At 42.0% G+C, this 16,966-nt stretch overlaps 1 pseudogene; it reads left to right on the top strand.

The window, feature by feature from the left end:
* The first annotated feature begins 6,719 nt into the window (after positions 1-6,719).
* The window catches only part of LOC101599666, a 59,964-nt pseudogene continuing 49,717 nt past the window's right edge, over positions 6,720-16,966 (top strand).

Here is a 16,966-nt window from a genome sequence, read left to right as displayed (position 1 = left end):
ATCTGCATATGAGAGAGAACATGGGGCATTTAACTTTCTGACGTGATGAGCCTGGGTGAATGTCATATCAGCATTTGACAGCACTTCTTCCCTTCCTCTGGCTCTTACATTCTGTCTACATCCTCATTCATAATGTTCCTTGAGCCTTGGAGAGGGTAATGTACATGTCTCATTTAGCACTGAGCACTTAACAGTCACTTATTCTCCATGCCTTAATGAGTTTTGAGCCTCTTATGTCAACTACTGCCAACTACATAAAGAAGCTTTTGAGGCATCATGGTGCTGGAAAGAAGTGACAGGAGTGCTCAGCACTGCAATATCTCTATCACACCTTCAAAGGCTCAGGGTCTATTGCAAAAGAAGTGGTGGAAAGAATGTAAGAGCCAAAGGAAGGGTAGGACACCTTACAACATGCTCCCCCCAGACACAAAATGGCCTGGATATCCATGACCTCACAGTGCCTGATACTACCTACATAGACCATCATAATAGGAGGAAAAGATGATGACATCAAAATAAAAGAGAGACTGATTGAGATGGGGAGAATAGAGTCTCAAAGGGGAAAGTGGGGGGAGGGAGGGCATTACCACAGGATATTGTTTACAATCATGGAAGTTGTTAATAAAAAAATTGAAAAGAAAAAATCAAAGAAGAAGCTTCTGAGTTGGGTATGGTGGTGCACGCCTTTGATCCCAGCACTCAGGAGGCAGAGGTAGGAGGACAGCTGTGAGTTCAAGGCCACCCAGAGACTACATAGTGAATTCCAGGTCAGCCCAGACTAGAGCAAGACTCTACCTCGAAAACATACAAACAAACAAAGCTTCTCTGACCAAAGATAAGAGCAGCACCAATCTATGGGGATAAACATAAATATTTAGAGGGCGATTTGATGGGCACAACATATTAACTTAGCCAAATACCAGTAGTAGTTTCCCAGCCATAGGCTTTTGACTAGGTGTTCAGAAATAAGCATGAATTTCCTCCTGTGAGCAGGTATCAACTCCAATCAGAGAGCAATTAGTTACACCCACAGCAGTCATCCCACTATTGCACTGGTGGGCGCATCTTGTCTGGCTGGGCAGTCATGTACCTCGCAAGGTCCACTGCTGGGTATGATTGTTAATGCCGTTTCTCCACCAGCAGTCTGTGCAGCATCTTCTGGCACTATGACAGCTAGCAGGAGGAAGGAGGCTTCCAGCCCAGCTCCAGTTCCAGCTCCAACTTGTTTTCATAGTGTCTTGCAAAGCACGTGGTATCTCCAGCAGTCAGGTCCTACCATTTAGTTCTGGTGGACAACCAAAAGCAGTAGGAATAGCCTGTATTGTTTTAGGAGCCTCAGGGGCCTCCCTGACCAACAACTCATTGGGAAGTATCTCACCCCTGGCACTGGGATTTTCTTATAACAGCCACTGGCTTCTAGGAGCAACATTATTCACCCACAGAGGGTACTCATGCACAAATGGTCTTTTAAATAATTTTTAATTCACTGCCAAAGAAGTAAGTTTCCATATGGCATTTTCACATGTCATATAACTAAATTCTTGTCAGTGAGATGCAAGCAAAAGTTGGTGCCATGGGGCTTTGGGGATAATTTCACAGGAGGTAAGCTGACTTCAATGTGTCCCTCAGCTGAGATGATATGTGTCACCTCCTCACAGCTAGAATTTCTTTTCTTTCTTTTTTTAAATTTATTTTTATTTATTAGAGACAGAGAGAGAGAGAGAGAGAAAATGGGCATGCCAGGGCCTCTAGCCACTGCAAACGAACTCAAGATGCATGAGCCACCATGTGCTGGAGAATCGAACCTGGGTCCTTAGACTTCTCAGGCAAGAGCCTTAACCACTAAGCAATCTCTCCAGCCCCATAGCTAGAATTTAATTTCCTTATTGTTGCTAATTATAATTATTGAGTACATATTCAAAGGACAGTATCTTCAGAAATAGGACCTAGGATGCATTTGAAATATGACAAGGCTATTATAAGTAAAAGCTGGCCTCTAGCTGTTTACTAACAAGTCCCTTGGAGGTGTAGGATGTTTTCTGGCTCTCCATGTTTATTTTTTAACTATTTATTATTTATTTGAGAGAGAGAGAGAGAGAGAAGGATAATGGGCACACCTGGGCCTCCCACTGGTAGAAGTGATCTCCAGACACATGTGCCACCTTGTACATCTGGCTTATGTGGGTCCTGGGGAATGGAATCTGGGTCCTTTGGCTTTGCAGGAAAGCGCCTTAACTGCTAAGCCATCTCTCCAGGTCTCTCCATAGTTTTATTCATGGCATAATTTACCTGGACCCCATTCAGCATGCACACAGAACTGATGGGTACATATTGGCCAAGTACTTCCATAAATAACATTACTGGAGAAAATATTTGACTGAGAACCTGAGTCTAGTGCCATCTCTTTATTGCAAGTAAATTTCAAATTATGGACATGGGTTCTATTTTGTATTAGGTCTTCTACAGAATAATAATTAGCATCTGCCTTATTAAAAATACACATTTATGGGCTGGAGGAATGGCTTAGTGGTTAAGGCGTTTGCCTGCAAACCCAAAGAACCCAGGTTTGATTCCCCAGGACCCATGTTAGCCAGATGCACAAGGGGGCACATGCGTCTGGAGTTCATTTGCAGTGGGTGGAGACCCTGGTATGCCCATTCTCTCTCTCTCTCTCTCTCTCTCTCTCTCTCTCTCTCTCTCTCTCTCTCTCCCTCTTTCTCTGTCAAATAAATAAATTTATTTTTTAAATCCACATTTATAATTCAATAAATGCTAATTTTCCTCTTGTTTGTCCTATATCCTTTTCAATATTCTCAGAAATTAATGTTTTTCTTCATCTTTTTTCTGTTTTGTTTTTGTCTTCTTGTGTTTTTTAATTAATTATTTATTTATTTATTTATTTGAGAGTGAGAGGCAGAAAGAGAGATAGAAAGAGAGAATGGGTGGGTGGGTGAGCCAGGGTCTCCAGCCACTGTAAACTACCTCCAGATACATGTGTCACATTCTGTATCTGGCTTATATGGGTTATAGTAAATCAAACCTGGGTCCTTTGGTTTGCAGGCAAGCACCTTAACCACTAAGCCATATCTCCAGCCCTGTCTTCTTGCTTTTTGTTTGTTTGTTTGTTTTTTGAGATAGTGTCTCTCTGTGTAACACTGGATGGTGTGAAACTCACTCTGTAGCCCAGGATGGCCTCAAATTCATGGGAATCCTCCTGCCTCTGTCTCCCAAATGCTCTGGTTATAGGCGTGAGCCACCACATCTGCTGAAGCTTTAAATTATTATTATTGCCAGGTATCATGTATCCCAAGCTGATCTTAAACCAAGAATAAGCTTGAACTCTTTGTTGTTTTTGTTGTTGTGGGGTTTTTTGTTTGGTTTGGTTTGGCTTGGTTTGGCTTTGGGTTTTGGTTTTTCAAGGAAGGACCTCACTCTGACCCAGGCTGACCTGGAATTAACTAGGTAGTCTCAGGGTGGCCTTGAACTCATGGTGATCCTCCTACCTCGGCCTCCCAAGTGCTGGGATTAAAGGTATGTGCCACCATGCCCAGCTAAGCTTGAACTCTTAATCACCCTGCCTCTACCTCCTAAGTGCTAAAATTACAGGTGTGTGCTACCACATAGCGAAAACCTGACTCAAATAAAGTGTTTCCATAGAACTGCATATGGCAGTGATAACATCAAGGAAAATATCTATAGATACACAGAAACAGAAATGAGGAGAACCAAAGCATGTCACCCCAAATGTATTAATAAAACACATATGCAGTAAGAGAAGAAAGGAGAGATTTTAAAAAGCTATGTGATGGACTGGAGAGTTTGCTCAGTGGTTAAGGAGCATACCTGCAAAACCTAATGACCTGGGTTTGATTCCTCAATACCCATATAAAGCCAGATGTACAAAGTGATGCATGTGTCTGGAGTTTGTTTGCAGTGGCTAGAGGGACTGGCATGCCCATTTTCTTTCTTTCTCTCTCTCTCTCTCTCTCTCTCTCTCTCTCTCTCTCTCTCTCATTGCAAATAAATAAAAAAATTTTAAAGCTACATGGCACACACAGAATATTATTATAAGCTGGACATAGTGGTGCACACCTTTAACCCCAGCACTCTGGGGGCAGAGGTAGGAGAATTGCTGTGAGTTCAAAGCCAACCTGAGACTACATAGTAAATACCAGGACAGCCTGGGCTAGAATAAGACCCTATCTCAAAAAAATAATAATATGATAAAACAAGTAAGAAGATGATAGTAGGAAGTCCTTCATATCAGTAATTAATTCACATAGAAATGGATTAAATTCCAAGTCAAAAGATCTGTTTTCTGTCTACAAGAGACTTTTTTTTTAATTTTTTTTAATTTATTTATTTGAGAGCGACAGACACAGTGAGAAAGACAGATAGAGGGAGAGAGAGAATGGGCACGCCAGGGCTTCCAGCCTCTGCTAACGAACTCCAGATGCGTGCGCCCCCTTGTGCATCTGGCTAACGTGGGACCTGGGGAACCAAGCCTCGAACCGGGGTCCTTAGGCTTCACAGGCAAGCGCTTAACCGCTAAGCCATCTCTCCACCTCAAGAGACTTTTTTTTGAAACAGGGTCTTGATGTTGCCCAAGATAGCCTCAAAGTGGTTATGCAGCCAAAGATGAACATGAACTCCTGATCATCCTGCCTCTACTTCCTAAGTGTTGGGACTGCAGATGTGAACCATCACATCCAGTTTAGGTAGTGTTGAGGATCAAACTCAGGGCTTCATGTATGCTAGGTCACTCTACCAACTGAGCTACATTCCCAGCCTGAAATTTGCTTTAGATATAAAGTCATACAAACTTGTAAAGAATATAAAAAGTTATACCATGCAAATGGTAATTGTTGCAGTCAGGTTAGCATTGCTGGCAGAAATCATCCAACCAAGAATAGCTTGTCGGGGGAAAAAGTTTACTTTGGCATGCAGACTTGAGGGGAAGCTCCACGACAGCAAGGGAAAATTATGGCATGAGCAGAGGGTGGATATCACCCCCTGGCCAACATAAGGTAGACATAGCAACAGGACAGTGTGCCAAACACTGGCATGGGGAAACTGGATCTAACACCCACAAGCCCGCCCCCAACAATACACTCCCTCCAGGAGGCATTAATTCCCAAAACTCCATCAGCTTGGAACCTAGCATTCAGAACACCTAAGTTTATGGGGGACACCTGAATCAAACCACTACATTCTGCCCCTGGACCCCATAAACTGATATCCATAAATGATATAAAATGCAATGCATTTAGTCCGACTTTAAAAGTCCCCATAGTTTTGATCAATCCTAATGATGTTCAAGCATCCCCATAATCTAAGGTCTTTTAACTGAGCCATAATGCCAAAAAAAATTCCCCAAAACCCATAATGGCACAGAACACTCACACTGCAAAAGATGGCATTGGGCATAGCAAAGAAACATTCAACCAATACAAGATTTAAACAGGGCAAACATCAAACTCTGTAGGTCCAAGTCCAACAACTCAGTGACAAGTCTCCAAGTCTGATAATTCTAACAAGCAACAAGTCTCTGGAGTTCCAATTCCACTCCTCCAGCTAGGCTACTCACCGTCCTGGAAAACTTCATCTGGGGCTGGCAGCTTTTCTTAGTAGCTATCTCGTGGTCCCAGCATCTCTACTGGGTTTCCACTGCAATCCATGGTTCATCCTCATGGCTCCATTGGGTCTCCATGCAAGCATCCAGCAAACCTGCTTCACACTGCCCATGGTCATTTCCGAAACACAAGACCATGTTGCAAACTCAATGACCATATCTTTCCTGCATTTCTTATACTCCACAATACCAGGTAGGGTGAAAATTTGTTTATCCAGAGGGGGAATAAAGCCAACTTTAAAGAACAGGAAAGTCTTTGAGCACACAGGCACCTTCAAAAGAGTCTACATTCTTCCTGTTGCTCCAGTGCAGGTCAGCTGGCCCAATCTCAAAGGCTGTAATCTCTCAATTGCAGCTGAATGGGCAGCAGTTTTGGCCCAAAGATTTCTTTCTGTGCCATATCCCTCTGCACACACCAGTCCATTTCTATGCACTGCAACCCTGCACAAGTTCTCAGGACATGGGCATAACAGCAAACCTCTCACACAAACTGCTTCTAGCCCAGTCCACACAAAGTTCTTTCTCATTCTCATAAGCCAAACCTCACAGTCCATAGTTTTTACTGCATTTAGGTCTTTCACCTCTGACCAGAATAGTTCATCTACCTGTACTTACAACACTGCAAAGTGTCTCTTAGGCCAAGATTTCAAATCCTTCCACATACTTCTTGAAAATAAGCTCCAAAAAGCCAAAGCCACATAGTCAGATATCTAGCAGCAATCCCACTCCTCAGTACCAACATTACTGTCGCAGTCAGGTTCATATTACTGGCAGAAATCACCCAACCAAGAGCAGCTTGTGGGAAAAAATGTTGGCTTACAGACTCAAGGGGGAGCTCCATAATGGCAGGGGAAAATAACGGCCAACGCCAGGTGGACAACAGGAACAGGAAAATGTGCCAAACACTAGCAAGGGGACACTGGCTATAGCATCCATAAGCCCACCCCCAACAATACACTGCCTCCAGGAGGTGTTAATTCCCAAATCTCCATCAGCTTGGAACCTAGTGTTCAGAACACCTAAGTTTATGGGGGGCACCTGAATCAAACCACCACAGTAACCAAGTTTTACACAAAAGGGTAACAGAATGGGACTATGGGACTATGAGATGGAGGAAGGTAAGAGGTCACTCGATGAGTACCACCAGGCTCTATTAGAGGGTCTTAAGCAGTCAGCTTGCAAGCCTACTGATCTATCTAAAGTAGTTAATGTGAAACAGAGCTCATATTGCCTTCAGCATTTCTCGAGCACCTCCTGGAGGCATACCATCTATATACTTCTATAGACCCAGAGGACCCAGCAAACCTCAAGTAAATTAAACTGGCTTTTGTAGCTCAGTCATCCCCAGATATACATAAGAAAATCCAAAGGATGGATGGATTTGCAGGAAAAATAGATCAGAATTATTAGAGATAGCCCAAAAAGTGTTTGACAGCAAAGATAGAGACAGCAAAGTTGATCTAGTGATGCTGTACTGCATACTCCTGGCATTTCCAATTCTGGGTAAACATATGCCACATACAACAAAAAGAGGAAGCCCATGCTACCAAATAAGTGTGCTTACTGCAGGGAATTGGGACACTGGAAAGATGAATGTCCCCCTGCTTATGGGCCATAGCTGCTGCTGCAATTCTAGTAAAAGAAGCAGACAAGCTTACTTTGGGGCAGACTTTAGCCATAACCACCCATCATGCAGTGGAGGCCCTACTAAGGGATGTCACCAACTGCTGGCTCTCAAATGCCCATCTCACCCAATACCAGGTTCCACTTCTAGACAAGGACAGGCTGACCTTTGACAAATTCATGGCAATCAACCCTGCCACTTTGCCGCCTGGTGACAAGCCTGAAGAACCAGTCCATGACTGCTTGGAGATGTTGGACATCACCCAACGTACCTGACCAGACCAGACAGGCATTCTTCTCACTATCCGAGATGCAGACCTTTACACAAATGGCAGCAGTTTTGTCCAGGATGTAATAAGGTAGGTAGGGGCAGCAGTAGTTTCAGGCCAGAAAGAAATTATTTGGATGCAGGCACTGCCCAGGAGTTCATCAGCCTAAAAACAGAGATCATTGCCCTGACTCAAGCATTAAGGTGGGCAGAAGGAAAATAGGTGAACATTTACACAGACAGTGACTATGCTTTTGCTACAGTGCATGTACATGGACAGATATACAAACTGAGAGGACTTTTAACTTCCGATGGGAAGACCATCAAAAATAAACAGGAAATCATTCAATTGCTAGAGGCTACCTGGCTACCAGATAAATTGGCCATTATACACTGGCCCAGACACCATAAAGATAATAGTCCCCAGACTCAAGGTAACAACTTGGCTGACCAAATGGCCAGGAATATAGCCCTCAGAGATCCAAGACCCCAAACTATCCTAGAACTACCAGCTCAGCCCAAATTCCTGGTCCAACTAGATGAGAAAGTTTTCCCATATACACTCCAGAAGAGATGGAGACTCCTGAATAGGAGCACAACAAAACCGTCATGGCTGATAGACTCTGCCAGGTGGGAAAATTTGCATGTCAAAACTATTGGGGAGAAAATGGTTAACTGACCTTCATCAAGCAATGCATTTATCCCCCAAGAAGACTTCAGAACTCATCTCACCCCATATCTGGCTCCCAGGGCCTGAGAGGTACTCCAAGACATCTCAGACTATTGTATGACCTATGAACAGGTAAATGCCAAGAAGAGACTACTTCTACAGGGAAGCAGAAGTCAAGGTACTGTACCTGGTGAATTTTGGGAACTGGACTTTACTGAAATGAAACCAGAACTATATGGATATAAATACTTGCTGGTTTTTGTCAACATTGTTTCAGGCTGGATAAAAGCCTTTCCAACCTGGACAGAAACAGCTCAGATAATAGCTAAGAAATTGATAACAGAGATTATTCCCAGATTTGGCCTTCCCTTGACTTTGGGGTCCAACAATGACCCAGAATTCATGGCTAAATTATCTTAATTAATTTCAAAGGCTCTTAAAATAAATTGGAAACTGTGCTGTATGTACCATTCTCAGAGCTCAGGAAAAGTAGGGAAGATGAATAGAACATTGAAGGAAACTAACTAAATTTATCCTTGAAACTGGTGGTTAACTGGTGATTAACTGGGTTAATCTCCTGACTTTTGTCCTATTGAAGACCTGCTGTACTCCCTTAACACTTTTAGAGCATCCTTCAAAGTGTGTAAACAGTTGAAAAATCTTTAACTTTAGGCATGGTGTTTAAGTTTAGCCTGAAAATTAGCTTTCTATTCCTTCTAAGAGGAAATTAATTTTAAGCAAAATTTGGTCTTTTTAAATCTCTTACATCCTTTCTACATATGCACATCTTCATGCACTTACTTTACCATTCTAAGTTCCACTCAAAAAGCATTTTTATTTTTTGGTTTTTCAGGGTAGGGTCTTGCACTAGTCCAAGCTGACCTAGAATTTATTATGTAGTCTCAGGGTGGCCTCAAACTCATGGCGATCCTCCTACCTGTGCTTCCCAAGTGCTGGGATTAAAGGTGTGTGCCACCACACCCAGGTCAAAAAGCATTTTTAACAAGCATTCAGTGTCCAACTTTGAAAAATACCTTCCCAGTTCTTTCAATGATCTCATCTCAACCCATAATTAACCATCTTTTATAAGACTATTAAGAGAAACTACACCAAATTTATTAATCTTATCACCCACTGACAAAGAAGCAAGCAGTGTGGCTTCAAAGAATTAAACATTTTACTATTGGAAATCTGTAGAGGAAAAGCCTCTCTTAGTATTTAGGTCGCCAAAAAATCTCTACCTGACAACCAGACTTGCTTTATAATACCAGTATATTTATCTTCAGATTTTCTATAACCCATTGATTTGAGATAGCTCCTATTATTAAACACTATGAAATGTACTTTCTATGAATACAGGTAAAACATGACAACCATTTTGGGGAAATCTTTATCAATATCTCTAACACACTTGGAAATGCTTTCATTAGGAGTAACTAAGGCAAATTTTTGTTTCTATTTTGAGGCAGGCTGGCCTAGAACTCAGACCACTTGCCTCCTCCTTTTAAGTAACAAGGCATTACAATCTTTTAAAATACCTGGCAACTGAGTTTCTGAAACCATTGTGATCAAGTGCATTGTTATAAAATACATTGAGTTTTCCCTTAACAGTTTGTGTCCTTGATCAGTGATGAATGAATAAATATGTGACCAATATTAAAAAATATATAAATTAAATAAATAAATAAATAAATAAATAAATAAAATACCTGGCAAATTATGAGTCACCACCTCAGAGAGAACTTTGTTGTTTTTAATAATCCTTTATGTAAATTGAAATTGACCTAGGACATAAACTCAGTAATTATATTTATGAGGTCATATAACAAAACATGGCTTTATTTACATAAAATTTTAGCTCACCATACGCTTTGCCAACAAAAACTTTAGTACAGACCTGTTGGACTATTTGGATTAATAAAGAAACCAAAAGTTGTCTATAAACAATGCCTTATTTGTTTAAAGCCCAAACAAAAGAGGAAATATCAGGCACAGTTCAAATTAAAGTTATGTACTTATTTTTAGCAAGCAATTTAAAAGTCACATGGTTTAAAATGGAGTCAGACTATCACATTGGAACCTTGAATGGGAGATCCTGTCTCAGCTTCCCATCTAGCTACGATAGTAAGCCTAGCTCTCTTTATCGTTTATCTTTTTTTTCTGAAGATCTTTAAAGTGTTTTTTAACCAGTTTTAAAGGAGATTTTTCAACAGAATGATTGTGACCCATATCTTCAAAGACAAGGACAAGACAAATGAACACAACACAAGACACAAACATGCTAGCAATAACGGCTCTCCTGACACTGCCGCACAGCTACCAAATCAAAACTGAAGAAGAAACAGACCTCCATTGGAAATTTCCAAATGGAGCCAGAGAGGGTCAAGGGTGACCCCTCGATCCCTCATCCAGGAGAATTAATGCTGCATCCAGCTTCCCTCTTGGACCCAGAAACAAGCACAAAACCAGAAAGCCAGAAAAATAAAGAAAAACAAAAAGAGTGGGAAAAACACTTCTGGAAGTTTCTTACCCAATAAAGGAGGGGGATGGTAGTCCTAGGCAAAAGTTCCCCATCAATGGCTTGCTACCAACTCCAAAACCAGGAACATGCAGACAGATGGAGATCTGGTTCTTGGGCTGAGATTAGGGGTCCTTCCCTGGTTCAGTTGCCCCAGAGTCAGGGAGGGAGGTCTTGAAATATGGATCCAGGGCGAGCCCCCAAGATGTTATGTGGTCAAGTGTCCCACAAGTAAAACCATCATCTCACAGAATATGAGATGAATTTATTGGATAAAAAAGAAATAAAAGAAAAAAGAAGAAAGACTTGTGCACCAGGACTGCACCCAGAGGTCAGGATTCCAGGATACAGCCCCGAACTGCTGGTCAGCTTTTATAGGAGAAAACCACAAGTTTTTCATTGTAAAAACAGAATGGAAGTTAAAATACAGCTACATTCAGTTACTGTTAAGCAAGGGGGTTCATTACAAAAATAAGTCACAACGTATTCATTACATAGGTCACATAGGTGGAACTGAGGCAAGAAACATTCTATGCTATGTAATCACAAAGGTATTTAGAAACAGAGAGGTATAGGAAGGTCATGGAACAGTGGACAGAGGGGTCATCCCATTCCTTAGATAACAGAAAACACCTGAATTTTGCAATAAGGCCTGTGGTAATGATTCCTGGAACTTCTCCTTTATCTGTCAGGAAGATCAACTTGGGTGGTGGTGCCCATTATGCATGCCAAAGGTAAGGGCTACATGTTTAAACAGGTCTATTGTGTCCATTTACATTCCATTTCTCAACACACATGTGAATACACATACATACACCAAACAAAAATAATCAAACCAGTGATTACTACTAAGTAACAAAAGGGTAGAGTTACAGCTCTAATGCTTCTAGGCATATATCCTAAGGATTCATTGCAATACCTTAGAGATACTTGCACATCCATGTTTATTGCCACTCTATTCACAATAGCTAGGAAATGGAACCAGCCTAGATGTCCCTCAAATGATGAGTGGATAATGAAGATATGGTACATTTATATAATGGAGTTCTATTCATCAGTAAAGAAAGATGAAATTATGAAAGTTGCAGGGAAATGAATGGACCTGGAAAGGATTATACTTAGTGAGATAACCCAGGCCCAGAAAGCTAAGTGTCACATGTTCTTTCTCATATGTGGATCCTAGCTACAGATGTTCAGACTTATATGTGAGTTGGAATAAAACTCAACAGCAGAGGCCAGTAAGCTAGAAAGGGGCTATAAGGGAGGGAGGATTGGGGAGGACTTAAGAGGATGGCATTGTATATATGTAAGTAGAAAAACAGATTATTGGGGGTGGACAGGCCTAAGAGAGGTTGGGCAAGAGATTGAATAAAGGAAGGGTGGGGGTGTTAGGTCAGACCAAGTACCAAAATGGAGTTGCTACAGATGACAAAATGGGGATGAGACTTGATTTTACAAGAAAATTCAAGAACCAAGCTGACTACATTCCTCAGAATCCACCCCACCCATTCTTTCTCCTTGCCCCTAGGGTACAGTTTTCTATTTACCTTATCTCAAGAGCATCTGTTTTGGTTATACATCCTAACTGCCTGACCATAATCTTGTGATTAATAGGAAAATTCCCTGAAGAAACTCCCCTACCTAACTTCACAAAGAAGTTTCCCATTTCCCTATCCCCCACCCAGCAGATAGGCCTTATAAAACCTAACCTTCACAAACTCAAGGTGGTGTGTTCTTCTCAGGAGACAGCCTGGCAGCTCGTGTCTTTCCCAAATAAAACTTTTACTTTGTTTCAGAGCAGTCTTGCCTGGTCTAGTCATCTAGTACCAAAACCTGTGACCTTGCAGGGGGCAGGGTTAATCAAAATCTAAGAGGGTATGAGTAAGTCATATGCAAAGCTACTTTTTTAGACAATGGAACATCCAAAAGCCATAGATTATTACTAGAAAAATTTCAGTGTCAGGGATGGGAATACCTTCCAGTGAGTTGTTAGCCAGGAGAACTCTGATGACCCCCCCAAAATTACAGGCCACTGCTGAGGCTCTTGGTTTCCCACCAAGAATAGGTGGTAAGACCCTATTGATGAAGACTCCACATGCTTGGGCTGCAAGCCACTGAGAAATCTTTCTGAAGCTGAGCTGAAAACCTCCTCCCTGGAGACCAGTGGACAGAAAGCTGCAAAAAGCTATGCTGCATGCAGCTCCATGGGAAGAGAGGAGTCATCAGTAGAAATAAACAATAGTGGGCACTGCAAGCCTTAAGTTTGGCCAGCCAGGCCAAATGAGCCAACAGATACAACAGTGGCATGTCTGTTGTAGGGGAACTAACTACTCTCTAATTGGACTGGAGGCCTGCCCCACTGGAAGGAATACATGCCTGATGCTGATAGGGGAAGTCATGAGCCCCATGTGTCTGGCTAAATGCATATATTATGCCCACCAAACTGCCCAGTAAGCACTTCTCTTAATGTTCATTACCCTTATATTAAAGCTACTCTTACTTTTGGTTAGAGAAGCTTCTCTTTCCAGATGGTGGTGACCACTAGGATGACTCAAAAGGCACCATTGTGCTGAGAAGAAGTGACAGAGGAGTGCTCATCACTGAAACATCTCTATCACACTTTCCAAGGCTCAGGGTCCATTGCAGAAGAGGTGGTGGAAAGAATGCAAACACCACAGGAAGGGTAGACCTTACAATGCACTCTTCCAGACACAAAATGGCCTGGATATCCATGACCTCCCAGGGCCTGACACTACCTACACAAGACCATCATAATAGGAGGAAAAGTTGATGACATCAAAATACAACAGAGACTGATTGAGATGGGGAGGGTATATGATGGAGAGTGGAGTTGTGATGGGGAAACTCAGGGGGAGGGAAGTATCATGGTTTATTGTCTATAATTGTGGAAATTTTCAGTAATATAAAAAGAGGACAGGGTAGCATGAGATACACATTCTTTTTTTGGTTTTTCAAGGTAGGGTCTCACTCTAGCCCAGGCTGACCTGGAATTCACTATGGAGTCTCAGGGTGGCCTCACACTCATGGCAATCCTACCTCTGCCTCCCAAATGCTGGGATTAAAGGTGTGTGCCACCGTGCCCAGCTACAGGATACACATTCTTGAGCTGGGGAAATTGCTCAGTGGTTAAAGACTCTTGCTTATAAAGCCTGTTGACTTGGTTTCAATTTCCCAGTACCAATGCAAAAGCAGATACACAGAGTGACACATGCATCAGGAATTTGTTAGCAATGTCAAGAGACCCTGGTGTAACCATGCATGTTCTCTCATTTTTTCTCCCTCTTACTTATAAATAATTAAAATATTTAAAAGCAAGCAAGCAAACAAAAACCTCCATGCTCGCAAGTACATGAAGCAAACTGACAAAACTTAAGGGAGCCTGGTATGGTGGCACACATCTTTAATCCTAGCACTTGGGAAGCAGAGGTAGGATAGCTGTGAGTTCAAGGCCAGACTAAGACTGCGGAGTGAATTCCTGTTCACACTGGACTAGAGTGAGATCCTACCTCAAAAAAAAAAAAAAAAAAAAAAAAAAAAAAAAAACCTTGGGCTAGAGAGATTGCTCAGTGTTTAAAGTGCTTTCCTGCAAAGCCTAACAACCTGAGTTTGATTACCCAGTATTCACTTAAAGCCAGATGCACAAAGTAGTGACGTGCCAGGAGTCCATTTACAGCAGCTGGAAACACCAGCATGCCTATTCTATCTCTCTTCTATCTCTCTCTTCTGGCAAATAAATAAATAATTTTAAAAATATTTTATTTATTTATGAGAGAAAGACAGAAAGAGAATAGATATGTCAGGGCCTCTAGCTGCTGCAAATGAACTCCAGACATGTGCAACACCTTGTGCATCTGGCTTTACATAGGGACTGCAGAATGAAACCTGGGTCATTTGGCTTCATAGGTAAATGCCTTAACTGCTAAGACATCTCTCTTAGAAAGATTGCTTAGTGGTTAAGGCACTTATCTGCAAAGACTAAGGACTTATGTTCAACTCTCCATAGATACCACATAAGCCAGACACACAATGAAGAAAGCATGCAATGTCATACATGGGCACAAGGAGGTGCACACATCTGGAGTTCGATTATAATGGCTGCAGGCCCCAGCACATCAATTCTCTCTCAATCCCTCTCTCCCTCCCTCCCTCTCTCTCTCTCTCTCTCCCCCCCCCCCCTCTTTCTCTCTCTCATAAAAAAAATTTCCAGTCTGTTGGGCTTGCCTCAAAAAATATTTTTTTAAAAAAGGCTTGGGATCTGGAGAGATGGCTTAGTGGTTAAGGCACGCTTGCCTGTGAAGCCTAAGGACCCATGTTCAACTCTCCAGATCTCATGTAAATCAGACACACAAGGTAAGGTAAGTGCAATGTTGCACATGCCCACTAGGCAGTGCAAGTATCTGGAGTTCGATTTAGGTGGCTGAGGCCCTAGCATGCCAAATCTCTCTCTCTCTCAAATAAAAAGTAAAGCTGAGCATGGTGGCACATACCTTTAATCACAGCACTTGGGAGGCAGAGGTAGGAGGATTGCCATAAATTTGAGGTCACCCTGAGATTATGTAGTGAATTCCAGGTTATCCTGGACCAGAGTAAAACCCTACCTTGAAAAACTAAAGTAAATAAATAAATAAATAATTTTTAAAAGCCAGGTGTGGTGACACATGCCTTTAATCCCAGCACTTGGGAGGCAGAGGTAGGAGGATCTCCATGTATTCAAGGACACCCTGAGACTCCATAGTGAATTCCAGGTCAGCCTGGGCTAGAGCAAGACCCTACCTCGAAAAAACAAAAAAATAATAATAAATAAATAAATTTTAAAAAAGGTTTGCCGGTTGTGTGCATGCCGGTAAGAGGAGGAGGAGGCAAGAGAATCAGGAGTTTGAGGCCAGCCTCACACATTTGGGCTGGAGAGATGGCTTAGTAGTTAAGGTGCTTGCCTGCAAAGCCAAAGGACCCAGGTTCAATTCCCCAGTACCCACATAAGCCAGATACACAAGTGGCATGTGCATCTTGAGTTCATTTGCAGTGGCTAGAGGGTCTGGCATGCCAATTTTCGGTCTATCTCCTCTATATGTCTCTCTCTCTCTACTTGCAAATGAATTTTAAATAAAAAGGCTTGGGCTGGAAAGATTGCTTAGTGGTTAAGGTGCTCACATGCAAAGCCTAAAGTCATAAGTTCATATCCCCAGGATCCACATAAGCCTGATGCACAAACGTATGGTACATGCATATGGAGTTCAATTGCAGTGGCTAGAGGCCCTGGCATGCCCATGCTCGCTCGCTCTCTCTCTCTCTCCCTCCTTCTCTCAAATAAATAAATAATTTCTTTTCTTTTTTTTATTTTTGAGGTAGGGTCTCATTCTAGCTCAAGCTGACCTGGAATTCACTATGTAGTCACAGGGTGGCCTTGAACTCAGGTGATCCTCCTACCTCTGCCTCCCTGGTGCTGCGATTAAAAGCATGTACCACCACGCCTGGTTTAAATAAAATATTTTTTAAAAAGGGCTGCACTCTATGGGAGGGAATACATGTCTAGTACTGAAAATCTAATCAAAAGCCTATGATGGGGGAGGTCATGAGCCCTAGGAGTGTAATGTCTGCAGGTGTCTAGCTAAATGCATATGTTATACTCACCAAACTGCCCTGTAAACAATTTACTTAACAGTCATACCCATATATTAATGCTTCTCTCAGTTTTGGTTAGAGAAGCTTCTCTTTTCAGATGGTGGTGACCACTAGGATGACCCAAAAGGCACCATAGTGCTGAGAAAAAAGTGATGGAGGAGTGTTCAGCACTGAAACATCTCTATCACACCTTCCAAGGCTCAGGGTCCATTATGGAAGAGGTGGTAGAAAGAATATAAGAGCCAAAGGAAGGGTAATAGGAGGAAAAGATGATGACATCAAAATTAAAGATAAACTAATGGAGAGAAGGAGGGGATATGATGGAGTGTGGATTTGTGAAGAAAAAAATGGGGGAGGGGAGAGAATTATCATGGTTTATTGTCTGTAATATGAAAGCTGTCAATAAAAAAAAATAGCTGGGCATGGTGGCACATGCCTTTAATCCCAGCACTCGGGAGGCAGAGGTAGGAGAATTGCTCTAAGTTCAAGACCACCCTGAGACTACATAATGAATTCCAGGTCAGCCTGAGCTAGAGTGAGACCCTACCTTGAAAAACTAAAAAAAAAAAAAAAAAAAATAATAATAAATAATGGGGTGGGGAGATGATTTAG

This window comes from Jaculus jaculus, chromosome X (genome assembly GCF_020740685.1).
Source record: "Jaculus jaculus isolate mJacJac1 chromosome X, mJacJac1.mat.Y.cur, whole genome shotgun sequence".
NCBI classification, from domain to species: domain Eukaryota; kingdom Metazoa; phylum Chordata; class Mammalia; order Rodentia; family Dipodidae; genus Jaculus; species Jaculus jaculus.
Note: the sequence above shows the minus strand (reverse complement) of the source record. Positions and strands in the feature narration are given on the sequence as shown.